This window comes from Balaenoptera borealis (assembly GCF_965194805.1).
Source record: "Balaenoptera borealis genome assembly, chromosome: X".
Classification (NCBI taxonomy): domain Eukaryota; kingdom Metazoa; phylum Chordata; class Mammalia; order Artiodactyla; family Balaenopteridae; genus Balaenoptera; species Balaenoptera borealis.
In genome coordinates, this window is record NC_138881.1 from 117,058,074 (window position 1) to 117,085,607 (window position 27,534).

General features: G+C 39.4%; 1 long non-coding RNA gene across 1 annotated transcript; it reads right to left on the reverse strand.

The window, feature by feature from the left end:
• Positions 1–13,054: 13,054 nt before the first annotated feature.
• On the reverse strand, positions 13,055–21,033 carry LOC309620125. Its single transcript, XR_014239430.1, has 2 exons — positions 15,925–21,033; positions 13,055–15,828 (listed from the first exon to the last, which is right to left on the reverse strand). It is a non-coding gene; the product is annotated as an uncharacterized lncRNA (long non-coding RNA).
• Positions 21,034–27,534: the final 6,501 nt, after the last annotated feature.

Genomic DNA, 27,534 nt, shown 5'->3' on the forward strand with positions numbered 1-27,534 from the left:
TTACTGCAAATGGCATTATTTCGTTCTTTTTTATGGCTGAGTAATATTCCATTTATATATATACCACATCTTCTTTATCCATTCCTCTGTTGATGGACATTGAGGTTGCTTCCATGTCTTGGCTACTGTAAATAGTGCTGCAATGAACATTGGGGTGCATGTATCTTTTGGAATTATGGTTTTCTCTGGATATATGCCCTGGAGTGGGATTGCAGGATCATATGGTAGCTCTATTTGTAGTTTTTTAAGGAACCTCCATACTGTTCTCCATAGTGGCTGTACCAGTTTACATTCCCACCAACAGCGTAGGAGGGTTCCCTTTTCTCCACACCCTCTCCAGCATTTATTGTTTGTAGACTTTTTGCTGATGGCCATTCTGACCGGTGTGAGGTGATACCTCATTGTAGTTTTGATTTGCATTTCTCTGATAATTAGTGATTTTGAGCATATTTTCATGTGTTTTTTGTCCATCTGTATGTTTTCTTTGGAGAAATGTCCACTTAGGTCTTCTGCCCGTTTTTTCATTGGGTTGTTTGGGTTTTTTTGATATTGAGTTATATGAGCTATTTGTATATTTTGGAAATTAAGCCCTTGTCAGTCACATCGTTTGCAAATATTGTCTCCCAGTCCGTAGGTTGTCTTTTCGTTTTGTTTATGGTTTCCTTTGCTGTGCAAGAGCTTGTAAGTTTGATTAGGTCCCATTTGTTTATTTTTGCTTTTATTTCTATTGCCCCAGGAGACTGACCTAAGGAAACATCACTATGATTTATGTCAGAGAATGTTTGCCTATGTTCTCTTCTAGGGGTTTTAGGGTGTCATGTTTTATATTTAAGTCTTTAAGCCATTTTGAGTTTATTTTTGTGTATGGTGTGAGGGAGTGTTCTAACTTCACTGATTTACATGAGGTTATCCAGCTTTCTCAACATCACTTGCTCAAGAGACTGTCTTTTCTCCATTGTATATTCTTGCCTCCTTTGTCAAAGGAGGGCATTATTTCTTAATAAATATTAAGAAAATCCCCCCTTTATCTGTGGTGTTTGTTCACTTTCATTAGATATTTATTGAATGCCTACTAAGTGTCAAGTAGTGTGCTTGGTTTTGGGGAACAGTGGTGAAAAAAACAAAGTCTCTGCCATCATAGAACTTATATTTTAATGGAGAGAGACAGGCAATAAAAAAATAATATTCCAGGTGATGCTAAGTAGAATAAAATAATAAAGCATTGTAGAAGAAATAGGAAATGCCTGAGATGGGGGAGTTGCTATTTTATACATAGTGGCCAGGGAAGGCCTTTCTAATAAGGTAGAAACCTTATTTGGGCAGAAACCTGAAGGAAATGAGGAGGTAAGACATGCAGATATTCATTCATTTCAAAAATATTTATTGAGTACCTACCCTGTGCCAAGCACAATTCTAGACTCTTGGGTTACAGCAGCAAACAAGGCAGACAAAAAAAAATCTTGCCCCCGTGGTTCACACAATCAAGTGGGGGAAGAAACAAGCAATAAATGTAATAATAAATTCAATGTGTACTATGTTAGTAGGTGGTATATGCTATGGGTAAACGAAAAAGTAGAGTAGGCTAAGAGGGATCAGGAGTGCCAGATCCAGAGTTTGCAAGTTTAAATAGATGACATCATGAAGGGCCTTGTGGGCCATTGAATGGATTTTGGCTTTTACTCTGAAATAGATGGGAACCACTGGAGAGTTTTGTACAGAAGAGTGATGTGACGTTACTTTCATTTTTGAAGGATCAATAAGAGTGCTGTGTTGAAAACAGACTTTATGGAGGAAAGAGAGAAGTAAAGAGAATCATTAAAAGGCTATTGTCATCACCCAGGCAGGGGATGATGGTGACTTGCAACAGGGTGTCAGCAATGGTAAGGGCAAAAGTGATTGGATTCTGCTTATATTTTGAAGGTAAAAATAAAAACGTTTCCAGATGTACTGAATGTAGGGTATGAGAAGAGAGGAGTCAAGGATGACTATAAGATTTTTGGCCCTAACACTGGAATGATGGAGTTGCCATCAACCGAGATGGGAAAGTTTGTGATTAAAGAAGTTTTAGAAGGGTGAGGGAAGATCAAGAATTCAGTTTTGCATGTAAACCATTTATTAGACAACTAAGTGACGATGTCAAGTAGGAAGCTGGATGCGTTCTAGACTGGTGTTCTAGAGAGAAATCTGGGATATATATATATATGTTTATATTTGAGGGTTGACTACAGACAAATGCAGTTGAAGGGTATGAGACAAGATGAAGTCACCAAGGGAGTAGTGAATGTAGATACTGAAGAGAGAGGGTCTAGAGATTGAGGCCTGGGTTGAGAGATGAGTAGGAGGCAGCAAGGGAAAGTAAGAAGGAGCACTCAAAGAGGTACAGATAGAATGAGCCTGTATCCATCTGGGAAAAGAGAATTCCAATGAGAGGGAACAGCAAGTGCACAGACCCTAAGGCAAGATTCTGTATGGCATTAGTGTTTGCCTTTTATTATTTTTTCTCTATGCAGAAATTTTTACTTTTATGTAGTCAGATCTATAAATCTTTTCTTTTTATGGTTTTGGGGTTTATGTCAGGCTTTGAAAGGCCTGTTAAAGTCATCCCACTACCATCTAGTGTTTCCTTACTAATTTAAAATACCAAATTTATCGTACACTAAATTCCCATATGTATTTGGATCTGTTTTCCATTGATTTGTCTGTCTAATCGTGCGCCTGTTTCAAACGGCTTTAATTAATGAAGCTTTACAATATGCTTTATATGAGGTAGGTCTATCCCCTCTCATTGCTTTTCTCCTTCAGAGTTCTTCTGGCTATTATTGTATTTTTTTCATAAGAATATTTGACTCTGTTTTTGCCCTCAAATTCTGTTTGTATTTTTATTGGGACCATGTTAAAGGTAGTGATTAATTTAGGGAGAATTGATATCTTTATAATATTGGGTATTTCTAGCCAGGAGTAAAGTATGTCTTTCCATTATAATTATTCCTTTATGTACCTTAGCTGCATTTAAAAATTTTTCATCTACATATTATATTTTGCTTGATAACTTTATTCATAGGTCATATATCATTTTTCTCTTATAAATGGGGGTCTATCTTTCCTTTATGCTTTCTAAGTAGTTGTGGTTTACATATAGAAATGTATTTGTTGTTATATATCATTTTGGTATCCATTCACTCTACTGCATCTTATTGTTTATAAGATTTTTCTGTTGATTTTGTTGGACTTGCCTGGTATACAATCAAAGCATCTACAAGTAATGAAAATTTTGCATCTTTCTTTCCAGTTTTTTAAAGAGTTTTATTCAGATACATTTTATCTACCATAAAATTTTCCTATTTATAGTATACAATCAATGGGTTTTCGGTATATTTACAGAGCTGTGCAAGAATCGATGATATTGAATTATAAAATATTATCATGATCCCCAAAGGAAATCTTGTACTCATTAGCAGTAAATCTCCATCCTCCCCTTCTCTCTCGGCCCTGGGCAACCACTAATCTACTTCCTATCATTATATGTGTACCTATTCTGGATATAGCATATCAATGGGATGATATGATATACAGGTTTTGTGTCTGGTTTCTTTTACTTAATGTTTTCAAGGCTCATCCATGCTGTAGTACGTATCAATACTTCATTCCTTTTTTTAATGTGGCAAAATATGTATAACTTAAAATTGGCCAATTTAACCATTTTAAAGTATACAGTTCAGTGGCACTAAACATTCACATTGTTGTGCAACCATCACCACCATCCATCTCTAGAATTTTTCATAATCTGTACCCATTAAATAATAAAGTCCCATTCTCCTCTCCCCCCAATCCCTGGTAACCACTATTCTACCTTCTGTCTCTATGACAAAAACAATTGTAGACAGAACTGTTGTAGTTTCCTCGTGTAAGTGCAACCATACAATATTTGTCTTTTTGTGTCTGGCTTATTTGGCTGAATCATATTCTAGCATATAGATATACCACATTTTGTTTACCTGTTCGCCAGCTAATGGACATTTGGATTGTTTTCACCTTTTGGCTATTACGAATAATGTTGCTATGAACACTGGTGTACAAGTTTTTGTATAGACATATGTTTTCATTCCTCTTGGGCATATACATAGGAGTGGAATTGCTAGGTCACATGGTAACTCTATGTTTAACCTTTTAAGAAACTGCCAAACTGTTTTCCAAAGCAGCTCCCACCAGCAATGTAGGAGGCTTCCAATTTCTGTCATCTCTACCAACACTTGCTATTAATTTTTAAAAAATTATCGTCATCCTAGTGGTATAAAGTAGTATCTCATTGTGGTTTTGATTTGCACTTCCCTAATGACTAATGCTGTTAAGCACCTTTTCATGTGCTTATTGGCCATTTGTATATCTTTGGAGAAATGTATATTCAAATGCTTTGTCCATTTTTTAATTGGGTTGTTTGTCTTTTTATTATTGTTTTTTAGGTGTTCTTTATATGTTGTGGATACAGGTCCCTTGTCAGATATATTATTGGCAAATAGTTTCTCCCATATTGTGGGTTGTGCTTTCACTTTCTTGTTGGTATCATGTGAGTCACAAAAGTTTTAAATTTTGATGAAGTCCAATTTATCTATTTTTTCTTTAGTTGTTTACACTTTTGGTGTCATGTTCTACAAACCATTGCCTAATCCAAGGTCATGGAAATTTACACCTGTGTTTTTTCTTCTAAGAGTTTTATAGTTTTAGCACTTCAAAACTAAAATACATAGTATTACCAAGGAGCCAATCACATGGAAAAAGTTATTCAACTATTTGTAAATTTATAATATAGTTTTACGTAGATAGGTATAGATATAGGTATATCTTTATGAACTTAGAAATAAGATCTAGTGGTGGGTTTAATAACTATTATAATTTTGAGGCAGTGATGAGCATGATGATATTTTGAGGTATCTACAACAATTGTAACGTGATATGAGACTATCTGTGATTTCTATGGGTGATCAAGTCATAAGTGCTATTGATATGACTTTGGTCTGTTGCTTACACCATAACAAAAGGCACTGTTTCATTTTAGTTAGAGGTTAGTAGAAATAAAGTGTAATTTTTTTTCCTTTTGGACTAATTGGATTCAAATTTTATCTAAATACTCTAATTCGCTCTAATTCCAACTGAAGTTTGAAAACATGCATAATTTACTTTCTGGTCGGATTTATTCAAACAGTTCTCAGAAGAGACAAGTTTGTTGAGGCTACCAGCTACTCTGGGTATTCTCAGGTGGAGAGCTGTGCTCAGTTGTAAAGGAAAAAAATACCAAATGCTAGAAATAGATCCCAGAAGAGAGTGTCTAAGGGAAAAGTTTAATGAGGGGTTATATTTACTAGCTCATTGGAAACAGAGGCCTCCCTCTAATAGTCTGTAGATATATTTGCTATTATTATGGTTTTGAATAGGTAGCACATTTTCATGGTTCGAAAGTCAAACTGATATAACAAGGAATCCACAGAAAAGTCTTACTGTCACATATAGTACCATTTACCTGCCCCTAGCCCCTATAGATAGTGATTCTTTATGAAAACGAAAGCAAATATATACATTTTTACCCCTTTCTTATACAAATGGCAATATACTGTATATAATGCTTTGCACTGTGCACTTTTCACTTAATAGTATATCCTGGAGAGCTTTCCATATCAGTGTATCAGAGGATGAGCGCCCTACAGTGGGAATGTACCTGTCATTATTTATTTCATGCATTCTGTTTGATAGACCCTAGAATGGTTTCCAATCTTTCCTATTTGTTGGTCTATTTTTAAACTTTTACACATTTTATTTAGAACTTGCATTAGTCTAGACTCTTTTGGTTGTAAGTGGCAGGAATTCAATTTAAATTAGTTTAAATTAAAAATGGGATGCTTATACTACTGAGTGGTGACTCAGTCTTCCCTCCTTTTTTTCCATTCAAACCACTGTGAAACCTTTGGCTTTTTTTTTCCTTCTGGTCTAAGATTCTTTATTTTTTTAATTAGAATTTAATTACCTGATGTGTTATATGTTCTTTATAATAAATACACATGGTCAAATTACTCTAAGAATAATTGTACACCAATATTTAAGTTCTCTCGGCACCACAGAATTCCTTAGACTATTTAAGTCAGATTTCACGGGCTAGTATTGCAGACATACATCTCCAATTGATGGCATATCTGGCTGACCACGTTATTATCTGTAAAAATTCAACATATATTGAATATATATTTTTCAAAACAGATGGTGAAACCTTTGCTTTTACAACACACATCTGGCCTTTGCTTCCCTTCTTTACCCATTAGCCCACTACAGTTCAAATATCACTGCTTGGAACCTCCTTAATCTTAAATCAAAAGCAGAGTCAAGCCCAGGAACCATATGTCAATCATCTGTTAGAAGGTGGCCATCCAGGTGATTCATAGCATGCCTACATAAAGGTCTTTTTTTAGATAAGCATCAAAATAAAAGCACAAAATTTAAATATTCTCATGGAGACCTCATATTCTCCCAGGATGATTTCTGGAATCACAAGTGGGGCAAGCACTGGACTTCAGTATAAGTTTCCAGGAATATTTTAGGTGCAAAACTAGGAGTTTAACACAGAGAAAGAGAGAACTTGATCCAAGACAAAATAGGCATTCCTGAAGAATGACCAGACTGTTGCCCAGGAAGTGGGGATAATCTGCACTTCAGAACTTTAGCAAGCTGGGAAGTACTGCTACTGCCAGAAATCAGCTTAGTGGGTGGAGCAGTTAGCCTGGCCTGCATCAAAAAGGTCATCCCACCCAGTGTATGGAGAACTTTTTTAAAAAGACATTTGAAAGGGCTGGAAAATTAGAACTATATGGTAAAAAGTGAAGTGAATTGGTGTTATTCAGTTTGAGGATGAAAAGAATGAATTTGAGTTGAATATATGAATCAAGATGAAGATCAGTTCATCTCTGTAGGAGGAAGAGAAAATAAGTGACCTTCACTTGCAGGTTAGTGAATGAGGACACATTCTCTGAGAATTAGAAAACATTGAGCTATGGAAGAGGATTAGGATTCTCTTTGCTTAAAGGTGAAAAAGGAAGCATCTGTTTATGTGTGGAAGCAAGGTGATAATCAAAGAATCTTGGAGCACTCCTTATTTTAAGCATCATGGTAGTGTCTGTGGCCTTCGCTAAGGGTTGAGGTAAACTGGAAAGGAACTGTGGATGCTTTTGGGGATTTGAATTATAGATACAGCTTAAGAAACGATCCACGTCTCTTCCCCGAATCTGTTTTAACCAGTGAAAGATTTAAATTACAGGTGTGTTCCTTCAGGAAATGGCTGGGCCTCTTAGAGGAGAGAGAATGATGAGCTCTGCTCTTTTGTCTACTCTGAAAAGCAACTGTGGCAAGTTTCATGTTCTCACCTAATTGAATGAGTTCCCTGGGATTAATCTTCTCTCAGGCTATTCTGAAAGACATACAACTTGACATCTTGTCTGTTTGGGTTTTTTTTCCCCCATCAACCCTGGTGCCATAGTCCTAGGGTGACCTTGTTTTCTGAAAAAGATTTGTAACACCTGGTTTGAGAAGAACCTGCTTGGGAATAGTGGTATGGATTATTCCATTTATTCACTTAATAGTTATTCACTCTGCACCTACTCTATGCCAAACACTATTCTAACTACTTGGAAAACAGCAGTGAATCAAACATACAGAGTTCCCTGCCTTCATGGACCTTACATTATTGTGAGGGGAGAAAGAATATAAACAATTTTTCTTTTTATTTATTTTTTTGTCTCTGTTTAGAGGTTCTTGTTCTCATTTTTTTCTGGAGAGCAGCCTGAATGGTGACCCCATCATCACCTGTATGTATGATTCTGGAAACCCATATGGCTCGGGTGGGTTTGTGGGGGACCCATAGAGAATACGCCTCGGTAACTGTCAGCATATAGCATTCCTTGCATCTAACCACCAAACTAATTTTTTTCTTTCTTTCTTTCTTTCTTTTTATAATTAATTTTTATTGGAGTATAGTTGCTTTACAATGTTGTGTTAGTTTCTACTGCACAGTAAAGTGAATCAGCTATATGTATACATATATCCCCTCTTTTTTGGATTTCCTTCCCATTTAGGTCACCACAGAGCACTGAGTAGAGTTTAAACAATAGATATTTTAAAATAAGTAAATTGTATAGTATGTTAGACAGTAATAGGTGCTATTGGAAAAAGAAAAGGCAGAGCCAGGGAAGGTGGATTGAGCATGCTGGGTCTGGGAGCAGGAAGCAGGTTGCAGGATTAAGTAGGGTGGCTAGCATGGGCCTCTATGAGAAAGTTAGTTTTGTTCAAAGCCTTAAAAGAAGTGAGGAAGTTATCCAGGTGGACATCTTGGGGGAGAGAGTCCTAGGCCAGGGGGACAGCCAATGGAAAGGCCTTGAGACAGAAGAATGCTTTGAATGCAAAGAACAGCAAGGAGGCCAGTGTAGCTGGAGAGGAGGAAGTGAGATGAAGAGTAGTAGACGAGGAGGGCCAGATCACGAGGCCCTTGTAGATCACAGGAAGGGCTTTGGCTTTTACTCTGAGGAAGATGGCAGTCATCGGTGTGTTCTGAGCAGAGGAGGGTCAGATCTGATTGCTGCTTTAGCAAGATTGCTCTGGCTGCTGTGTTTAGAACAGACTGAAAGCAAGTGAGGTGCATGGTCCTGATATTCACAAATCTGATTACCACAGTTTAGTTAAATAATAGCGTCCCTAATAACACATTTCAGTTATCATCACACACTGAGTAATTACGTAAAGTACAGATTGTGCTGGTTGCTCTTTTCAGTCCACAGATCACTACAGAAATAACAGATGTGCATCACGATCAGTGAACAATCACTTCACTTCTTTTAAAGTCTGTTGGTGATTGGTATTGGTGATACATGTTATTCAGTTTATGCATAGACAGTGTGTACTTGTGTCACCTCCTTGATTCGCAGTGATAAACCCACACAGTTTACAAAAATGAATAATCAGAAAAGGAGGAATTGGCCAACAAAAATGAAAGTGCAGCAAAGAAATGAAAAATTATAGAGCTGAAAGTGAAACTCGAATCAAAGGTATGTGGCATGACAGAAGAAATAGCTGACCAAGGGGCCATGGTAATGTTGACACTGCCCCCATTTGACAGACCCATGCTATGCAGCCAGAGGAACTCAGTGCAGGTGAACTTTCTAACATAAATGAGGAAAGCTGTAACATAAAGAATAGATATCCCAGAGGAGGTGACGCCAGCAAAAAGTTCACACCGAAGGAACTCAGAGATATTTCACAATATAGAAAGTGCAAAGGATAAAATGGTGGAAGCCGATCCAAACTTCAAAAGGAGTAGGGCAATTCACCAAAGCCTGAAGAGAGGTTCTCTTAGTATTGTAAGTTATGGGAAGAAGGAGGTAAGTACTATTCAAACTACCCTTGATAAGTTTTTTACAAAGACATGGAACACTTACTTCTCAGTGTTTCTAATGTTTTAAATTACAGTGTACTAAGTAAATATTAGTTTTACGATTTTTCATTCTCCCTATACACTTATCATGAAATAGTGAGTTTTCACCATTTTGGCAAAAAATTTTAAATGTCACAGAACAATTGGAATTGTCCCCAATGATTGCTTTGCACTGTTTCAGTTGGGAGTCATTTTCAACATCCCACACTGCTATGCACGGTGAGGACAGCCTGTATTTAGTGATAATGAGTAGATCTGGGGCTTGACCTAGAAGCTAGTGGCTGCAGTGAAGTGGAGGAGGTCTTGTAGTTGAAGGCTTTTTGGTGCTCCTTTTCAGTAGAAATTCTAGAACCCTCAACAGCTGTGAGAGATTTGTATCAGTGACTTGTTTATATAACCAGCCCAACAGCCTGATGCTTGGTGGTAGGAGGAGAGGTGCCAGGAAGATCCCACAGTCCCAGCCCTTCTCTCTCTTGTTGCCACTGTACCCTAAAATGCTGCCATTAGAGATTTAGTCCTTCAGGTTAAGCACTGCCCCTCTTGAATCATTAAATAATATATTCCCGCAATGGCAGTTATGCGAGGTGATGGATGTATGAACTAACCTTATTGTGGTGGTCCTTTGCAATATATATGTACATCCAATACAAAGGAAAGTATCAGGAAAGACTGATACAGCAAGTAAGCACACTATGAAACTGCAGGAAGAAAGGGGCATTGAGGTTCCAGAAAGGGCATCTTTTTAGAAAAAGTAGAAATAAATTTGGCAATATGTAACAAAAGCCTTAAAGAGTGTGTTCCCCTCCCTCACACCTTACACAAAAAATAAACTCAAAATGGCTTAAAGACTTAAATATAAGACACGACACCATAAAACTCCTAGAAGAGAACATAGGCTAAACATTCTCTGATGTAAATTGTAGCAATGTTTTCTTAGGTCAGTCTTCCAAGGCAATAGAAGTAAAAGCAAAAAGAAACAAATGGGACCTAATCAAACATAAGCTTTTGCACAGCAAAGGAAACCATATACAAAAATGAAAAGACAACCTACAGACTGGGAGAAAACATTTGCAAATGATGCAACCGACAAGGGCTTAATTTCCAAAATATAAAAACAGCTCAAGCAACCCAATAACAAAAAAAACAAACAACCCAATCAAAAAATGGGCAGAAGACCTAAATAGACATTTCTCCAAAGAAGACATACAGATGGCCAACAGACACATGAAAAGATACTCAACATGGCAAATTATTAGAGAAATGAAAATCAAAGCTACAATGAGGGGACTTCCCTGGTGGTCCAGTGGTTAAGACTCCGTGCTCCCAATGCAGGGGGCCCGGGTTTGATCCCTGATCAGGGAACCAGATCCCACATGCATGCTGCAACTAAGAGTCTGCGTGCCACAACTAAGAGCCCGCATGCTGCAACGAAGATCCTGCACGTGGCAATGAAGATCCCACGTGCCGCAACTAAGATCCAGCACAGCCAAGTAAATAAATAAATAAATATTAAAAAAAAAAAAAACTACAGTGAGGTACCACCTCACACCCGTCAGAATGGCCATCATCAAAAAGTCCACAGATAATAAGTGCTGGAGAGAATGTGGAGAAAAGGGAACCCTCCTACGCTGTTGGTGGGAATGTAAATTGGTACAGCCACTATGGAGAACAGTATGGAGGTTCCTTAAAAAACTACAAATAGAACTACCATATGATCCAGCAGTCCCACTCCTGAGCATATATCTGGAAAAGAAGAAAACTCTAATTTGAAAAGATACATGCACCGCAATGTTCATTGCAGCACTATTTGCAATAACCAAGGCAAGGAATCAATCTATGTGTCCATCGACAGATGAATGGATAAAGAAGATGTGGTGCATATATACAATGGAATATTACTCAGCCATAAAAAAGAATGAAATAATGCCATTTGCAGCAACATGGATGGACCTAGAGATTATCATACTGAGTGAAGTAAGTCGGACAGAGAAAGACAAATATCATATGATATCACTTATATGTGGAATCTAAAAAAGTGATACAAATGAACTTATTTCTAAAAGAGAAATAGACTCACAGACATAGAAAACAAACTTATGGTTACCAAAGGGGAAGGAGGGGAGGGATAAATTAGGAGCTTGGGATTAACAGATACACACTACTGTATATAAAGTAGATAAATAACAAGGATTTACTATATAGCACAGGGAACTATATTCAATATCTTTTAATAACCTATAATGGAAAAGAATCTGAAAAAGAATGTGTGTGTGTGTGTGTGTGTATATATATATATATATATATATATATATATATATATATATATATATATATATATAACTGAATCATTTTGCTCTACACCTGAAACCAACACAACATTGTAAATCAATTATACTTCAATAAAAAAAAATTTTTTAATGTGTTTCCCTTTGACCCAGTGACTCCATTTCTAACTCCAATTCTAAGAGGGTCTATCTGAAGGGAAGTAGACTAAAAATTATGCACAGAATTGTTTATCATGTTAACTTTTATTTTAAAAATGTTAGAAATAACAGTGGGGGAATGTTTAAATAAATGTATGGTACATGCAAACGATGCAATATTTTATATCCTTAAAAATATATTTATAAAGATTGGGAATTTTCTTTGGGTTATCATGAAAATATCAGGGGAAGAGTTTGTGAAATAATATAAATTGAGAAAATAAGAACACAGTGTTGTATTTACTGTGTTATCACATTAAAAGTATATAGAAAAAAACTGGAGGAAAAAAATGCCAAAATGTTATTATGGTTACTTCTGGGTGTGGGGATTGCAGGAAATTAAAATGTACAAAAGAAGTGTATGTAAATTATCAAAAAAAATAATAATCCACGATAATACAGGCTCTGGAGCCAGACTGCAGACAAGCCACACGGAGCTTGAGTAAATTCCCTAGCCTCTCTGTGCCTCTGTTACCTCATTTCTAAAATATGGATAATAGTAGTATTAACCTCCTGGCATTATTATGGAGATTAAATGAGTTAATACTTACCAAACATTTATGTATCTAGTATATAGTAAAGTGTTCAATAAATGTTAGCTATTAATAGTATTATTGACATTTATACAGTTACAATGAAAGTTTATTTTTTAGTCATTTTCTACACTTCCACTCAAGAATAATCACTGTTAACAGTTTGATAGCGATCCATCCAGTCCTTTTTTATGCAAACACACACACACACACACCAGTCATTGTTTCTGATTGTACAAATACACACACACATGCACACATATGTGTGTCACACATACACACATATGTGTGACACACATATGTATGTATGTACACACAGACCTATAAATATACATACATATATATATACACATTTATATACTTATGTATATATGTGTGTATTTATAAACACAAATATTTAAAACAGAAGTGGGATCATACAATGAATACTATTAAACAACTTGCTCTATTCTAACTCAGTGATATACCAGTATATTGTGGACATCCTTGTATGTCAGTAATGCAGATCTACTAATTTTTTGTAATGGCAGCATTAGTATTCCAGAGTTTGTGCCATATTTTATTTTACCAATTCCTTACTAATGAATATTTAACTTCCTCTCAGATTTCTCACCATTACAAATAATGTTGCAATGATTCTGACCTTATACATACATTTTTACACTTATATGTGTATTTTTGTAGGACAGATTCCTAGAAGTGAAATGTTTGACTCAAAGTTATATGCCTTGAGAATACTGATGGATATTTCTGATTTCCCCTCCAAAAATGTTGTACTAGTTTATCAATATATAAGAATGCCCTTTTCCCCAGAGCTTCATCTACTCTGAATATTATCAGTCTTTAAAAATTTTCTTACCTATTAGGCAATATGGTATCTCATTAGGGTTATAATTTGCATTTCTCTGATCACTGTTAAGGTTGAGCATCTTTTCATATGTATATAGGTCATTTGCATTTCCTCATCTGTGAATTGCTTGCTCAAGTTCTTTTCTGTGAGTTATTTCTTTTTTATTTATACTTCTCTGTATTTAAAAAGAAAGAGATAAATATTTTGTATTCTTTATGTAACCTTGTGATGCATTCTTTATCAACCATAGTAGGAGAGGAAAGCATTTACTCAATCCAAAAGAAGGGAAAATTTAAATATATATATTTTGTTATGAGTTTCTTTGTGGGGGGAAGGGGGCCAGGAAGCAAATTTAATTGTTTAATTCTGCTTTATCTCAACTTAGTATTAAAATGGTCCTCCTTTCATTCCCTGGGCCTCCACAATTGGAAGATGCCATTTGATGAATTCAAATTCACCATGGACCTCTTACACATTTGTCTAAGTCACTGAAGTTTAAACTTCTAAAATTTAACTCAATAGTTCTCAGTTCTATAGTTTAAAAAAAAGCCGTCTTTGAGGTCGATCCAGAAGGAAGTGGAGGACTGCAGTTATTTGATATATTCAGGCCCAATCTAACAACCCATTCTAACCGTTTAGGCAGAGGCCGATGCATTTTTTTTTTCTTTCAGAATTCTTTCAGAATGACCTCATAATTGAACAGTCCCTGTAGGCTCAGCGTTGAAGAAGAATGAGTTTTTGAACGGTGAGGAGGACATGTTTTTAAACAGAGGCAAACAGTGCTGATTATTTACACTGCTGCTATCAAGGGAATCTGAGCAAGAATGGCTAGAAATGCTCCTGTGATTGGAGCTGAGTTGTCCAAGGGAAAGAGACATGGGGTGGGGGGACTACCCTGTCCTTAGTTATCACCAGTAACATTGGCTTAAGGACATTTCTGTAGTCAGACATAATAAGTATTAACTTCAGTAAATCTGGTACCTCCTAGACCCTTTTCACTTACATATTGCATGAAAAGACCTCCAGATGCTTTCTGACATTTTGATTCAGTGTCTTAACTCTTAAATTCAGCTTGAGCATTGTGTGTAATCTTGGATCCATCAGCGAGCAAGTATTTACCTTGACCATAATTAGTATCAAGGGAGTGTTATTTCAGGAAATAAGTTTAGACTACTAGAATCTCACACCTTAAAGGGCATCAAATCTAATCCCACCTGAGCCTTGAATATCCCTTCCAGGTCTCCCCCGCCCCTCCAAGTGGGGAGGTAGCCTCAGCTCACTTCAGATCTCTCCAGTGACATGGTGATGACTGTTCTATGAAATAGCCCAATCCATCTGGAAATAGTTCTGACAGATATAAAGTTCTTTTTACTGAACAGAAATTTTTCAGTAGATTCAACCCATTCATCCAATGGGAGTCCAGTGGTGCCTTCCAGAACACATTTAATCTCTCTTATGCACCACAGGCCTGTAAGTATTTGAAGACGGCCTGTTCCTTTTTTGAAGCTCCACCCAACTCCCCCTCCCCTACCATTCAGTCTGAAAGTTCCCAGCTTTTGTGACTTTTCTCATAAGGAGCCCCTGGCTTCTTCTCTAGCCTAATCTCTTGCTCCTCACCTGTGCCACATGGCGTCCTTCTGTTCCACAAACATGTACAGCATATTCTTGTCTCAATGACTTTACGCTTTTTCTTCCTGCTACCAGAAATGCTCTTCCCTCAGATAGCAGCAAGGTTTGTTTACTTACTTCATTTTGCTTAAATATCAGCTCCTCAGGGAGGCCTTCCCTGACCATCATCTCGAAAAGAACCCCCCTTCCCATCTCCATCATGATCTTTTTACCCTGAAAGATGATTAGCTGTCTGTTTATAAGTCTGTCTATCTCTCCAGATAACTGTAAGCATCATGAGGGCAGGGACTGGGCATGTTTTATCTAGCACTTAGTATATAGTTGTTGATTGACTCGATAGGATATGGTTTTTATTCCTCTCAGCATCCTGCTCACTCTCTGCAGTTTGTCAACGTCTCCATCAAAGTGCAGTAGACAGAACTGACAGTAGAAATCTAGCTATGAGCCGACCAAGGCAGAATAAAGCAGAGCCACCACATTATTCAATCAGTGAGTATATACCATGCAGCAGGCACCATGCTAGATCATGGATATGTGACAGTGAACAAGCTCAACAGGGTCCCTGCCTCCGGAGAACTCACTGTCTAGTATCTTAAAGATGTCCTTCTAGTATGATGAAGTCTTAAGGTCACATTTGCTCTTTTGGTGGCCATATCACACTGGAGAATTTATAGTCAACTAAAACTTGAAGCTCCTTATCATGAGTGCTTTTTGTGCTCAAATGCAAAATCATGTACTCTATTAAATGTCATTGGTCTAAATTCTGTCCCTCATTTTTCTAAGTCACATTATTTTGGGATCCCATTTCAGTCAACCAAGATGTTTACTATCCTTTCCAGCTTTGTGTCATATCCAAGTCTAATAAGTGGCCTTCTATTGATGCAAGTCATCAATAAAATCATTGACCAAGACAGACCTCAATGGCACACCACCAGCAGATTACTTCCAGCTCAATACCCAAGTGACAGTACCTCCAAATGCCTTGATGCTGTCCAGATTTTCTGCCTACTATGTTTCCAGGTTTACCAATCTGGAAACCCTGCCAAAGAAGGAGTTAAGGTTAGTCAGATATGCCTTGTCCCTAGTGAACCTATTTTGGTCCCGATGATCATTTATGACCCTGGCAACCACTACAGATTCTATTAGGTGCACCTAAACCATCCATTTAATGTTCCATTTTTATAGCTTTATCCGATATCAACATCATGCTCATAAATTTGTAATGTCCAGAATCATCTAACCTTTTGCCACTTTTGAAAATCTAAATAAGTATCTATTTCCTTGATTTCAGGTCCTCTCCTATTTTCTCTGATTCCTCAAACTCTGGCATGATAGCATGATAGCATTCTGTGTGTGCGTGTGTGTGTGTGTGTTTTCTTTTTTATCTAAGCTCTCTCCTTTGGGGACACAGTTACCTGAGTAAGGACTTTCAAACTCATTTATATATCTCCTATGTGTTCTCTTACACTCTCATCTCAATTTTGGTCTTCTGCTGACTCTCACTAAAGTTCTTTTCTAACCTTTTCAGTCTGAAGCTCATTGCCTTTTTCAGAGAAGACAACAGATTTGGAGTTCTGCCATTCTTGAATTCCATCAACATTACTCCTTCAGTCCCAAGCAGCATACCTCTCCGCTGACTTTGTTCTTGCTCAGAACATAATGAAGCCCCATGCTGTTCCTTAAAGATGCTAAGCATATCCTCAAATCAGGGCCTTTGCATTTCCTGAACCCTCAGCCAGGAATGCTCTTTACCCAGATATTTGCAGGACTTGCCCCTCACTTCATTTAGATCTCTTGCCAATTGTCTTCTCATCAGAGAAGTCATCCCTAGTACTGTGGGTGAAACAGCACACACATATACCTATAACCACCCCTGTGATCACTCTCTGCCCCTTACCCTGCTCTATTTTTCTTCTTAGCAATTATCACCATCTGATATATTTCTTTGGTTACCGTTTGTCTAGTCCCACTAGAAAATAAGTTGCACAAGGACAAGAATTTTTGTTTTTGTTTATTGCTACAACAGTGCTTGTCACATAGTAGATGCTCAATAAATGTGTTAAAAATCAATGATGCCTACATACTTTTCTTAGCACATTGTCCCATGAGACCTACATATAATTTTTCCACCCTGAAGATGACTCTGAAGGTCCTAACAATAAATAATATTGCCATGAGAATAATGATTGGAAAGTGACTGGAAAATAAAACTTAGATCCTGGAATTTTTATGACTTGACCCATGTGATATGCAAAGCCAGCCTGAAGGTCTAATGGAGGACAACACATGTGAGATCACAGTACTCACTGGAATTTAGTGGGACCAGCCTAAAGCCTGGAGGCAGAAGGGGCTGCTCTATCACAAAGGAGCATATCTGCTAGGAGAGGGGGTGAAGTCATACTGTATACTAAATTGACATTCACTTAGATATATAGGTGTTGATATGGAAAGAAGTCTATGACATTATGTAAAGTGAAAGAGGCAAGAAATGCAACAGCATGTACGTTATGGTTCTACTTATATGCTGTTGGAGGAGGTGGGGAGAGATGTCTAGGGTGTAGAGGGATATATTAAAATATTAATATTGGTATCTCTGAATGGTGTCATTTTATTTTAGATTTTTTGAAAGGTCTTTTTTTGTGTCTGGTTTTTTAAAATTTATTTTATTGAAGTATAGTTGATTTACAATGTGTTAATTTCTGCTGTACAGCAAAGTGAATCAGTTTTTTATATATATATATTCTTTTTCATATTCTTTTCCATTATGGTTTATCACAGGATATTGAATATAGTTCCCTGTGCTATACAGTAGGACCTTGTTATTATCCATTCTATATATAATAGTTTGCATCTGCTAACCCCAAACTCCCAATCCATCCCTCCCCCGCTCCTCCTCTCCCTTGGCAACCACAAGTTTGTTCTCTATATTTGTAAGTTCCTTTCTGTTTCATAGATATGTTCATTTTTGTCATATTTTAGATTCCACATATAAGTGATATCATATGGCATTTGTCTTTCTCTTTCTGGCTTAGTTCACTTAGTATGATAATCTCTAGGTCCATCCATGTTGCTGCAAATGGTGTTATTGCATTCTTTTTTATGGCTGAGTAGTATTTCATTGTGTGTGTGTGTGTGTGTGTGTGTGTGTGTGTGTGTGTGTGTGTACCACATCTTCTTTATCCATTTATCTGTTGATGGACATTTAGGTTTGTTTCCATGTCTTGGGTATTGTAATTAGTGCTGCTATGAACTATTTCTGAATGGTTTGATTTTCCTTTAAAACAATGGGTGTGGATCATTTCCGCAAAATAACAGAGTTCTCTTTGAAAGGCTCCACAGGGGTCTGGCGAAAGCGGTTGCCTCCGGACAGTAGCTGGAGAACCGGTAAAGAAGGAGGGATAGTCAGTTTTCACTCAATTTGTGTTTAGACTAGTTGATTTTTATACCATGTGCATGTTATTATTTTTTTAAGAATGCATGGGCTTGCAAATCTTTGAATCTGATAGTAGATATTATAGGTATTCTATGGGGGATGTTATAGCCCACCTGACCAGGGAGCAGCTGAAAAGTTATTAAAATTGTGCTGACAGTTTCCTAGAGAAAACAACTAGAGGGACTGTGGCTTTATGCCTAATTCTGACCAACAGGGGGAATCATTTGGGAGGTAGAAGTGATAAAAACCTAAAGAGACGGAGTGAGCACAAAACCACGGTCTTTGACCTCCAGAAGGGGGATGGCTGAGGAAAGTCTGACGTCCCAGTCCATAGCATGAGACTCTGCGAGAGAAGACAATTCAGGAAGGCTGGGAAGCTCTCTGAAATGCCACTCTGACTGCAACTACAAATGATCTGCATAGAGGAAAATGTGGGAAGGTTCTTAAGGAAGCCAGAAAATTTGTAGAGGGAAATCCCAGAGAAACTAGTTCCAAGTGTGGGGAGAGTGGTGGGATATGAACTCAGAAAGGCAGAGGGGAGCCCGATCATATAGGGCCTCGCAAGCTCTAGCAAAAACTTCGAATTTTATTCTGAGATGGATCGTTAATGAGAGGTTTTGAGCAGCGGAGTGGCATGAACTGACTTTTGACTTATCAGGACCACTCTGGCTCCCATGTTGAATAGACAATATGGGGACAAGGATGTCAGCAAGGGGGACATTTTAGGAGGTTACTCCAGTAATAGAGGTAAGAGATGTTAGTGGCTTAGACTGAAGGGTCAGTGATGGGCCTGCGGAGACACGGTTATATTCTGGATGTATGTTGAAGGAAGAGTTGATAAGATTTCTGATGGGGTAGACAAAAGATGCTAGAAAAAAGAGAAAAGTCAAGGGTAACTCGAAGATGTTTGGTCTGAGCAAGTAGATGAATGGCGATCCCATTTATGGAGATGGGAACAGTTGAGGGAGGATCATGTCTTGGAGGGTGGGGTTCGTCATTAAGTTGTGGACACACTGGGCTGAAGATAGCTATTCGATATTCAAGTGGAGTTGTCCGGTTGGAGGTATATACGTGAGTGTGGAATTTAGGGAATGGTCGTGGTTAGAGATTAGGTTTTGGAGTCCTCAACATATTGATGGCATTTAAATCCAGGGCACTGGAAGAACAAGTGAATATGGCTGTTAGTTAGGCTTTTCTTCCACCACCACCCCCCTTCCCTGTCCCCTGCCTCCCTCCTGTCTGCTTCCCCTTGTGCCTGGACCACAGGCCTAACTCATCGCTTGGATGTATCTCATACACCTTTTCAATCTGCTCTGCTCGGAGACCTCTGGCCTAGAGAACCCAGTGTCTCTACTCCTTTGACCTTCATATGACAAAAACAAAAAGGGTGTAGTAGGCATGGAGAGCAGGTATTGAATACAGGCAGAACAAGCAGCCACTTCCAAGGGATGAATTCTGGGGTCCTGAGAAAATCTCTTACCCACGACACACAGTAGCTCCCTGAGCTGCTGGCAGAATCCCCCAATCATTCCTTTAGTTCAGCTGGGAGTGGGGAACTCGTTGTTGTTGCTGGGGACTCATGATCTCTAGAGGGAAAACTTTGCAGGCCACCTCACAGAAAAGCACCTTAGAGCCACTAAACTGTTCAACTAATCCACTTTTTAAATTGAGGGAACTTCAATGAATAACCACAGAAGATATTAAAATTATGCTTCATTAGCTTCTAATAGCTAGTTTTAGAGGGGAAAGAGGCAAGAGAGTGAGAGAAGCAACACCTTCCCACACAAACACTGTGCCAGGCCCTGTACACGCATTAGCTCAATAATGAACCCTCCCACAATTCTAGGAGGCAGCAATCATTGGACCCAGTTTACAGATGAAGAATGTGAGGCGCAAAGGGTTTGTCACTTGCTCAGATTCCTATCTCTAGTTAGCAAGTGGTATAGCCAGTTAATCCCACCTGGAGCCCACCGAGACTCCCAAACCCTCGTGACTCTGCATCTGTCTGCTGCCCTACAAGGTCGAGGGGAGAGTGTTAATCAGAGGCCACATCCTGGGGCTCTGGGATTCACAGTATTTATTACCTGTTACCCACCTCTTTGAAATGTTGATTAGCCGTTGTTCCCAGCTTGTCGAATGCTTTCATCCTTAAACCTTAAAAGGTTTTTGTTTTTGTTTTTTCTAAATAGGGCAACCACCCTTTCACACCAAGCTGCAAACTATTTTCTGCCCTTAGGCCAAATAAGCAGAGTTACCCTAGGTTTAGGTAAGGCACAGCCATGGGCCCTATCAGACCCTCATGCTCCCAATGGTAAAGGTTTGGATTCCTGTTAAAATGCAGCTGCCCCTAACACCGATGCTGTCAGATCTTCGCAAGCCTAGGGTATGTGAGTTTCTGACCTTTGCAAGGAGAGGTATATAGGGAGTAAAGTCATATTTGTACCAGAGACCACAGGAACCTTGGAAGCAGGCTGGCCCAACCAGGAGTGCATGCTCCTTCACGTGTGCACGCCTCCCCTACCAGGTGGGTCTAAGGCAGTTTACACAGAGGAGGTGACTTCAATTTAGCAACAGGGGACCAGTGCCGCATCTTACAGATTGTGTGCCTGTTTGGCTGGTGGTTGGGCATCAGGGAGTCGGGAGCAGGAAGTTGCTTTCTACCTTCCTCACCTGGGACCAAGAACTGTATTCAAGGGGAACTTGGGCTTCCAAGACAGTCCAGGGGCCCCATCTAGATGCAAGGAGAATAGTCTAAAGTCTTGATGGCATTCTTTACTTTTGAAGTTGTTAGAATAAAACAGTGTGTCATATTTATTCCTTCCTCTGCCAAGACAGCTCGCCTGATATTCTCAGTTGAAACTGATTTCCCCTCCCCGTACTCCTGTAGCCCTTTGCTTGTACTTGATGCCAGTGTTTCCCAGCATCATCCTTATTAGCATTATTTATGAGCACGTCTGCCTCCTCTTCCAGATCATGAGCTCCTGGAGGGCAGAAACTGCAGTTTATTCATCTCTATCCCCCAGGGACTGCGTGCAGGGCCCCGCACATCGTAAGCACTCAATAACTGCTGGTTGAATTGAATTATTACTCTCCGCCGCTGTTGTTGTGATTGGCATTCATTCATTTAGTCCACTTGCCCCTTAAGAATCTCCTGCCAAGACTCAAAAGTAGAGACGCACAAGTACAAAGAGACACATTTGTAACAGTTGATGGTTCCGGGTTGTTTTATTTTAAATCGGCCCAAATGAAAAGCAATGTTTTCTTAGGTCTTGCCAGCCAGACAGAAAAGGTTATCAGCAGATTAAGAGGAGTGTTCTCAAACAGCACCGAGTGTCTTTCAGTGTGCCCAATGGGTGGAGAGCTTTGTGTGGCCCCGAAAGCTGGCTGGAAGGCTATTGGATTCATTCTGACGTGTGTCATATTTTCGAGAGAGGTGTTGAAAGCAGAGTCCAACAAACGGCCAGTCAAAGTGCCGCTCAGTGCGCTGGAACGGGCCTTACATGAGAGCGTGAGTGAGCGCCTCTCTGAACAAGGCTGCCCCCAGGTCTTCCCCGGGAGCTACTTGAAAAGCTGAGAAGTGTATGGGAGTTCTCATCACTTAAGGACATTCCCTCCATTCCACACGGGGCAGCGGGCCTCCCGGACACTTTGTACCGACTACATTCTAGCTGTCAGGTTGACTTTATCTTCAACCCGTTGATGGTACCAGTTGAAAACAGCCCACCTTTATAGACTGACACATTTAGGAACTCCGTGGCATGTAAAGTACAGATTCCTCCTGCTGTGATGAGAGAATTGGACACGAAGAGAGAAGATCTAGTATCTGCAGCGCCAGAGGCAAAGGCTCAGGCAGGCAGGCAGGCAGGCAGGCAGGCAGGCAAGAGTGAATATTTACAGCGCACCCATTATGTACCTGGTCCTGGGCTACAGGTAACGCAACAGATGCGGTGCCAGCCCTTGTGGCGTTTATAGCTCGGTGGAGGGGGAGGGGGACTCAGTGGAAGTGGAGAAGGGGGGGGAGGGGCAGGACAGGCATTAAAGAAGTAATTACATATGTCATGAACTAAGTACACATTAAATAAGAGCTCTGATGGAGAGGCTAAGAGAGCATGTAAGGGAAAGTCAGACCCAGCCTGAAAGGGCAGGGCAGGATTTTCTGAGGGAATACGTTTGAAACAGAGATCCGAAGGATGAGAAGGAATTAACCAAGTGAGGTACATGTGTCCACGCTGGAGGGGCTAGTGTTTAGGGAAAGGGGACAGCATTTTCCATAGCACTGCAGTACACTAGATGTGACACATCTGAGGGTCCGACAGAAGGCCAGTATGCTTGCGGCATGCAGAATGGCAGGGCGTCGGGAGTGGCAGGAGATGAGTTTGGAGAAGTGAGCAGCGGCTGGATTGTGCGGGGCCTCACATCTGGTCCTTTTTTAATCGGCGGTGTTGGGGGAGGAGGAACTAAGAAATAGCTTTCAAAGACTATTCAGCAATGAAAAGAAATGGACTACTAATATATATGCTACAACCTTAAAATATTATACTAAGAGAAGAAAAGCAGTCAGAAAAGACCACATGTTTTATGATTCCTTTCACATGGAATGTTTAGAAACAGCAAATCCATAGACAAAGAAAAGCAGATTAGTGATTGCCTGGGAGTGGGAATAGGGAATGACAAAAAATGGGCATAAGAGATATTTTGGGGTGATAGAAGGTTCTCGAATTGTGGTGATGATTGTACAACTCTGTCAATGTATTAAAGATCATTGAAGTATACACTTAAAAATAAATTAATTGAAAGTTTAAAAATAAAAAAAGAAATAAGCCTTCCGCTCTCCCATGGGGGAATACGAAACACATTACAGAGAAGAACCTTTTCTCCCACTCAACCTAACCCTTCCCCCACGCCCCCCTCCAGGGCTCTGCCGCTCTCAGACCCCACTCGTAGTCTCTATGGGCAAAAGCGGATACCTATTCATTTACTTGGTGCCCTTAGCTCCATGTGGACAGTGGGCACAGCAGATCACATCTGCAGAGCTGTGAATTGGGCACACAGTGGGGTGGTTAGTTATGCAAGGGATGGCTGTCATCTTTGTAGATAGGAGAACAGAAGTGTCCATGACCAGCCATTGGAAGAGAGTTATTAGAGCCCAATGAACATCTCTGCTTTCCAGAAGCCACACTCTTGCATTGGTGCCTGGCCAGAGAGCCAAGGGAAGCTGGGCCATGATAAGAATTAGGAGCTAACTGCTCATCCAGATGTTACGGGGCAGTGCCATCATTTACAAGCCTCCGTGGTCCCTCGGCCACTTCTGAGGACAGCCTCCATCTGTTAAGTCTCAGCAGCTTTCATGGTAATAGTCACCTAATTGAGGAATTGAGAGTGAAATCAGGGGGAAATCTGTGGCTCATTCACTAGAATAGTGCCTTTCCTGTACCTTGGATGAGAGACAAAAGATCATAACTGATTTCCTACTCTTCCCAAGGGAACAGTTTATAATAGTTTAAAGCAATCAGGCAACAGAATGAATTGGCTTTCTGACCCAACAGTCCTTGGGGAGAGTACTGTGAAAGGCCACTAAGTTGTTATATTTGTATAATTAAATCTAACATTTTGATCAGTCTGATGAGGACAGCGTTGTCTGTTGCCTTTGACATCTGTAGAGCAACTCTCTTCTCCGGCTGTGCTGACTCGCCAGCCGGTGTTCATGACTAAGGCCAGGGTTTGCCCATATCTTGCTTTCTCGCCAACATAATTTTCTATGGAAATCATGGAAAGACAAGAATGGGATTGAAGGAAGTGATAAGAATGAATGCCAAGGGGAATAACTTCAAATGAATGAGTTTCTGAATCGTGGGCACTCGATGTCACCAACCTGCTACTTGGGGAGGGACTTCCCTTATGCCTTTTGATGGAATCCATATTGACTTGACGAAACAGACCCTCTGCTCCCCTAATTTCTCTTTGCTAAAGTTAGCAGTGAACGCCACAAAGATGGGTACAGTTGGACAAGACCACCATCTGTTGCTGGTGAAAGCTTGCACAGAGTCTCCGATCTGTCACTGAGGTGCTGTGTGTGGACCTTTGGTTTGACTGACTTGACTTCTAGGTGCTGTGTGCCCTCTCCTTCCACCCCTGTCCACCCCTACGCTCCATTCCGTTAAGAGCAGAACTACACCTTTTGTATTTACCGGCTCCTCCTCCTTCTTGTCTTCCTTCGGACCATCAGGAGGATGCCAAGGGAAGAGAGATTCCTTATCATTACCTGCATAGAATACCAAAAATTGAGTCAGAACTTGGTAGAAGATAAATCACTTCCTGGTAGGATGACCCTGGGGAAGTTGCTTGATCCCTGTAAACCTTCCTTTCTTCATTTGTAAAATTAAAATAATAGAACCAACCTCACAGGATTGTCATGAGACTAAAAGTAGTTTGAAACCTGTAAAGTACTTAAAACACTGCCTATATCACAGTAATTGTTCATTCTTTATTCAAGCAGCCACTGAATTAAATACCTAGTATGTATAGGTGGTGCTTCAGGGCATACGGTATATTACATGAGGTTTATATGAGTGTATGAAAGGCAACATGATATCGTGGAAAGAACATGAACTTGTAATCAGAAATCTGGGTTCCAATCACCACTCTGCCTTTTATGTGCTGTGTGACCTCAGGTAGGTTACATGAACTCTCTGATCCTGTTTCTTCATCTGCAGCATGTAAATGATGACACCTTATATGGTCCTGCTGGTAATTAAGTGAGATAATGCACATGAGAGCCTCTCAAATCTCCTGGGGGCATGCCTGTAGACTAATACGTAAGGAATGAATAAATGTGAGACTCATTTTTCCTTCTTCATTAGGCATAAGCCCTGAACCTCAATCCACCTTCAATCTAGTTTAGGAAGTAATTCTAACATTCTAGATATTTTGAAGATTGCTGAGCTATTCAATAATATTCTGTGTTAATGCCTTATTATTAAGATGTCATATTTTAGAGATCTCAAAAAGTCTTACATTGAATCCAGAATAACAGATTGTAAATTTTGGAAAAAGTTCATCCAATTCTGCCCCTCAGACGATGTGTGTCCTTGGGCAAGTCATTTCACCTCTTTCTCCATCTGTAAGATGGAAATAATTCTAGAATTTACCTCATTGGGTGGCTGGGAGGATTCAGTGAAATAAAGTAGGGAATGTGCTTCACCCATTGTCTTTTACGTATAGGTGCTCGATAAATGACAACTAGTATTAATATTCAGAAAAGAAAATCAGAATGAAATATTAAGTGCTTGTCTTTTCTAGCTGTTTGGCTGTCATTGTCTAATATTAGATCCCCTTATGTTAGGAAGGAAAATTCGACTATTTTGAAGCATATTACTAATCTTTGGGACCTGACACTGGAAAAAAACATCCAAGTCCTCCTATCAAATGCACTGTCATATCCAAGGCAAAGACAGATTCAAAGCTCCTGTGCTTGCAATCATGATGTCCTTGTATCGAACTCACAAAGTTCCCTGCTGCCCAGTTTACAGATGGAGACACTGAGGCACAAGAATGCTACTGAGAAGAAATGGCAGGCAAGGATTTGACACTATCAGTTCCTGTCCCCTCTAATTCTGCCTTTTTGTATCCAGTAAACCAAGGTAGTAAGTGAATTCTTATCACTTAATTTGCAAAAATTCCATGACAAGTATTTTCCATCCCTGCAGTGTGTCTGAAATAGTGACATCATTTAAATGTTTTTCATTTTTATATTTATCTTCTCTCTACTCATACTTTGTCGGAGGCTTTGTGGAGCAGCCTGGTTTCTCCCCTTGATGAGGGGTGTGGATAATGAGACTCTTGAAGGTTCCTTCCAGCTCTGACATTATGCATTTGTACGGATGTCTCTGGGACTTTCAAGACTGCATGCAATGGGGTTTCCTTAGTAAAGATCCTTGTGAAAGAAGGTTATGTCCACCTTTCCTTGAATGATCCCACCAGATACTTTGGGAAATCACCAGGAATAATTAACGCATTCTGGATGACGCGTGCTTAGCTAATTGGGCTGAAACACGGCGTTGGTTAGCACATTGGCTGAGTGCCAGGTAGCAGGTGTCTGCATAGAGTCAGCACTGATTCTTTTTCAAAGAAGGGAAGGAGGCCTATGCATGTTTTGTTTTTGAGAAACTTTGCCTAGGTTTTGCCCTACTCCCACCCTCATTTGAAAATGCTGAGGGCAAAATAAAACCAAGTTTATTAGCACTAAAATAAAGATTCTTTCTTTTTAATGTAGTTTTCTTTTCACCATTTTCAGTCTGTTTTTAAGAGGTCAGTGCATGTTTCTATGTGTCTTTATTTACCTCTTAGTTTGATCAGAGGCATGCAACCAGGATCATTTTATAGGGTTTTGCTTTGAGGCCAATTGAACTGGGGCTTTTTGCATGGAGATTACTTTTCTCAGTATATTCCTAATTGTTTAATATTTTGCATTTCCAAATCAGTATATCATTTTCATCTTTGGATTAACTTGTAGTTTAGCTCTTCAAACAATAAATTTATATTATTTTCATTTTCCTCCATCCAAGTATTATAAAATTTCTATTCATCAGAAGCCCTCCAAGAAAAGGTTAAGGATGTTCAGTGATGGGTACATGGATATTTAAGCAGGATTTCTGGATCTTGTAAGTGGGGAACAACATTCTCTACATACCACTGATAAACAAGCATCTCTGAATGTGCATCTGAATCCTGGTCCCCCGGGGTCATTTGGATAAACACATACTTGAGTCTAAGGAGGGAGGGCTTTCCTCAGCCTGAACGAGTTGGGCTAGAGAAACTTTCCCATGAGTTTCCGGCATCTTGCTGCAAATAACAGAAGCTCACGTCAGCTAGCATTATAAGGATTCTTTGGAGCCTCACAGAACTCTGGGACAGGAAGTGGAAAGCCACCAGGAAACCAGACCATCATTCTTTTGCTGTTGTCTTGCCTCAGTGTTTCCCGGCACATCTACTTCCATCTCTACTTGCGGTAGGGCTTTTTAGTCGTTCTCCCCTGGTCTATCTAAAACGTCTCTCAGTGTTCAGAAGTCCCCAGGCTATTGTGTAAAAAAGAAATGATGTAATTTTAGAAAGGCTACTGGTGGCATTGATTACTTTTTAAAAAG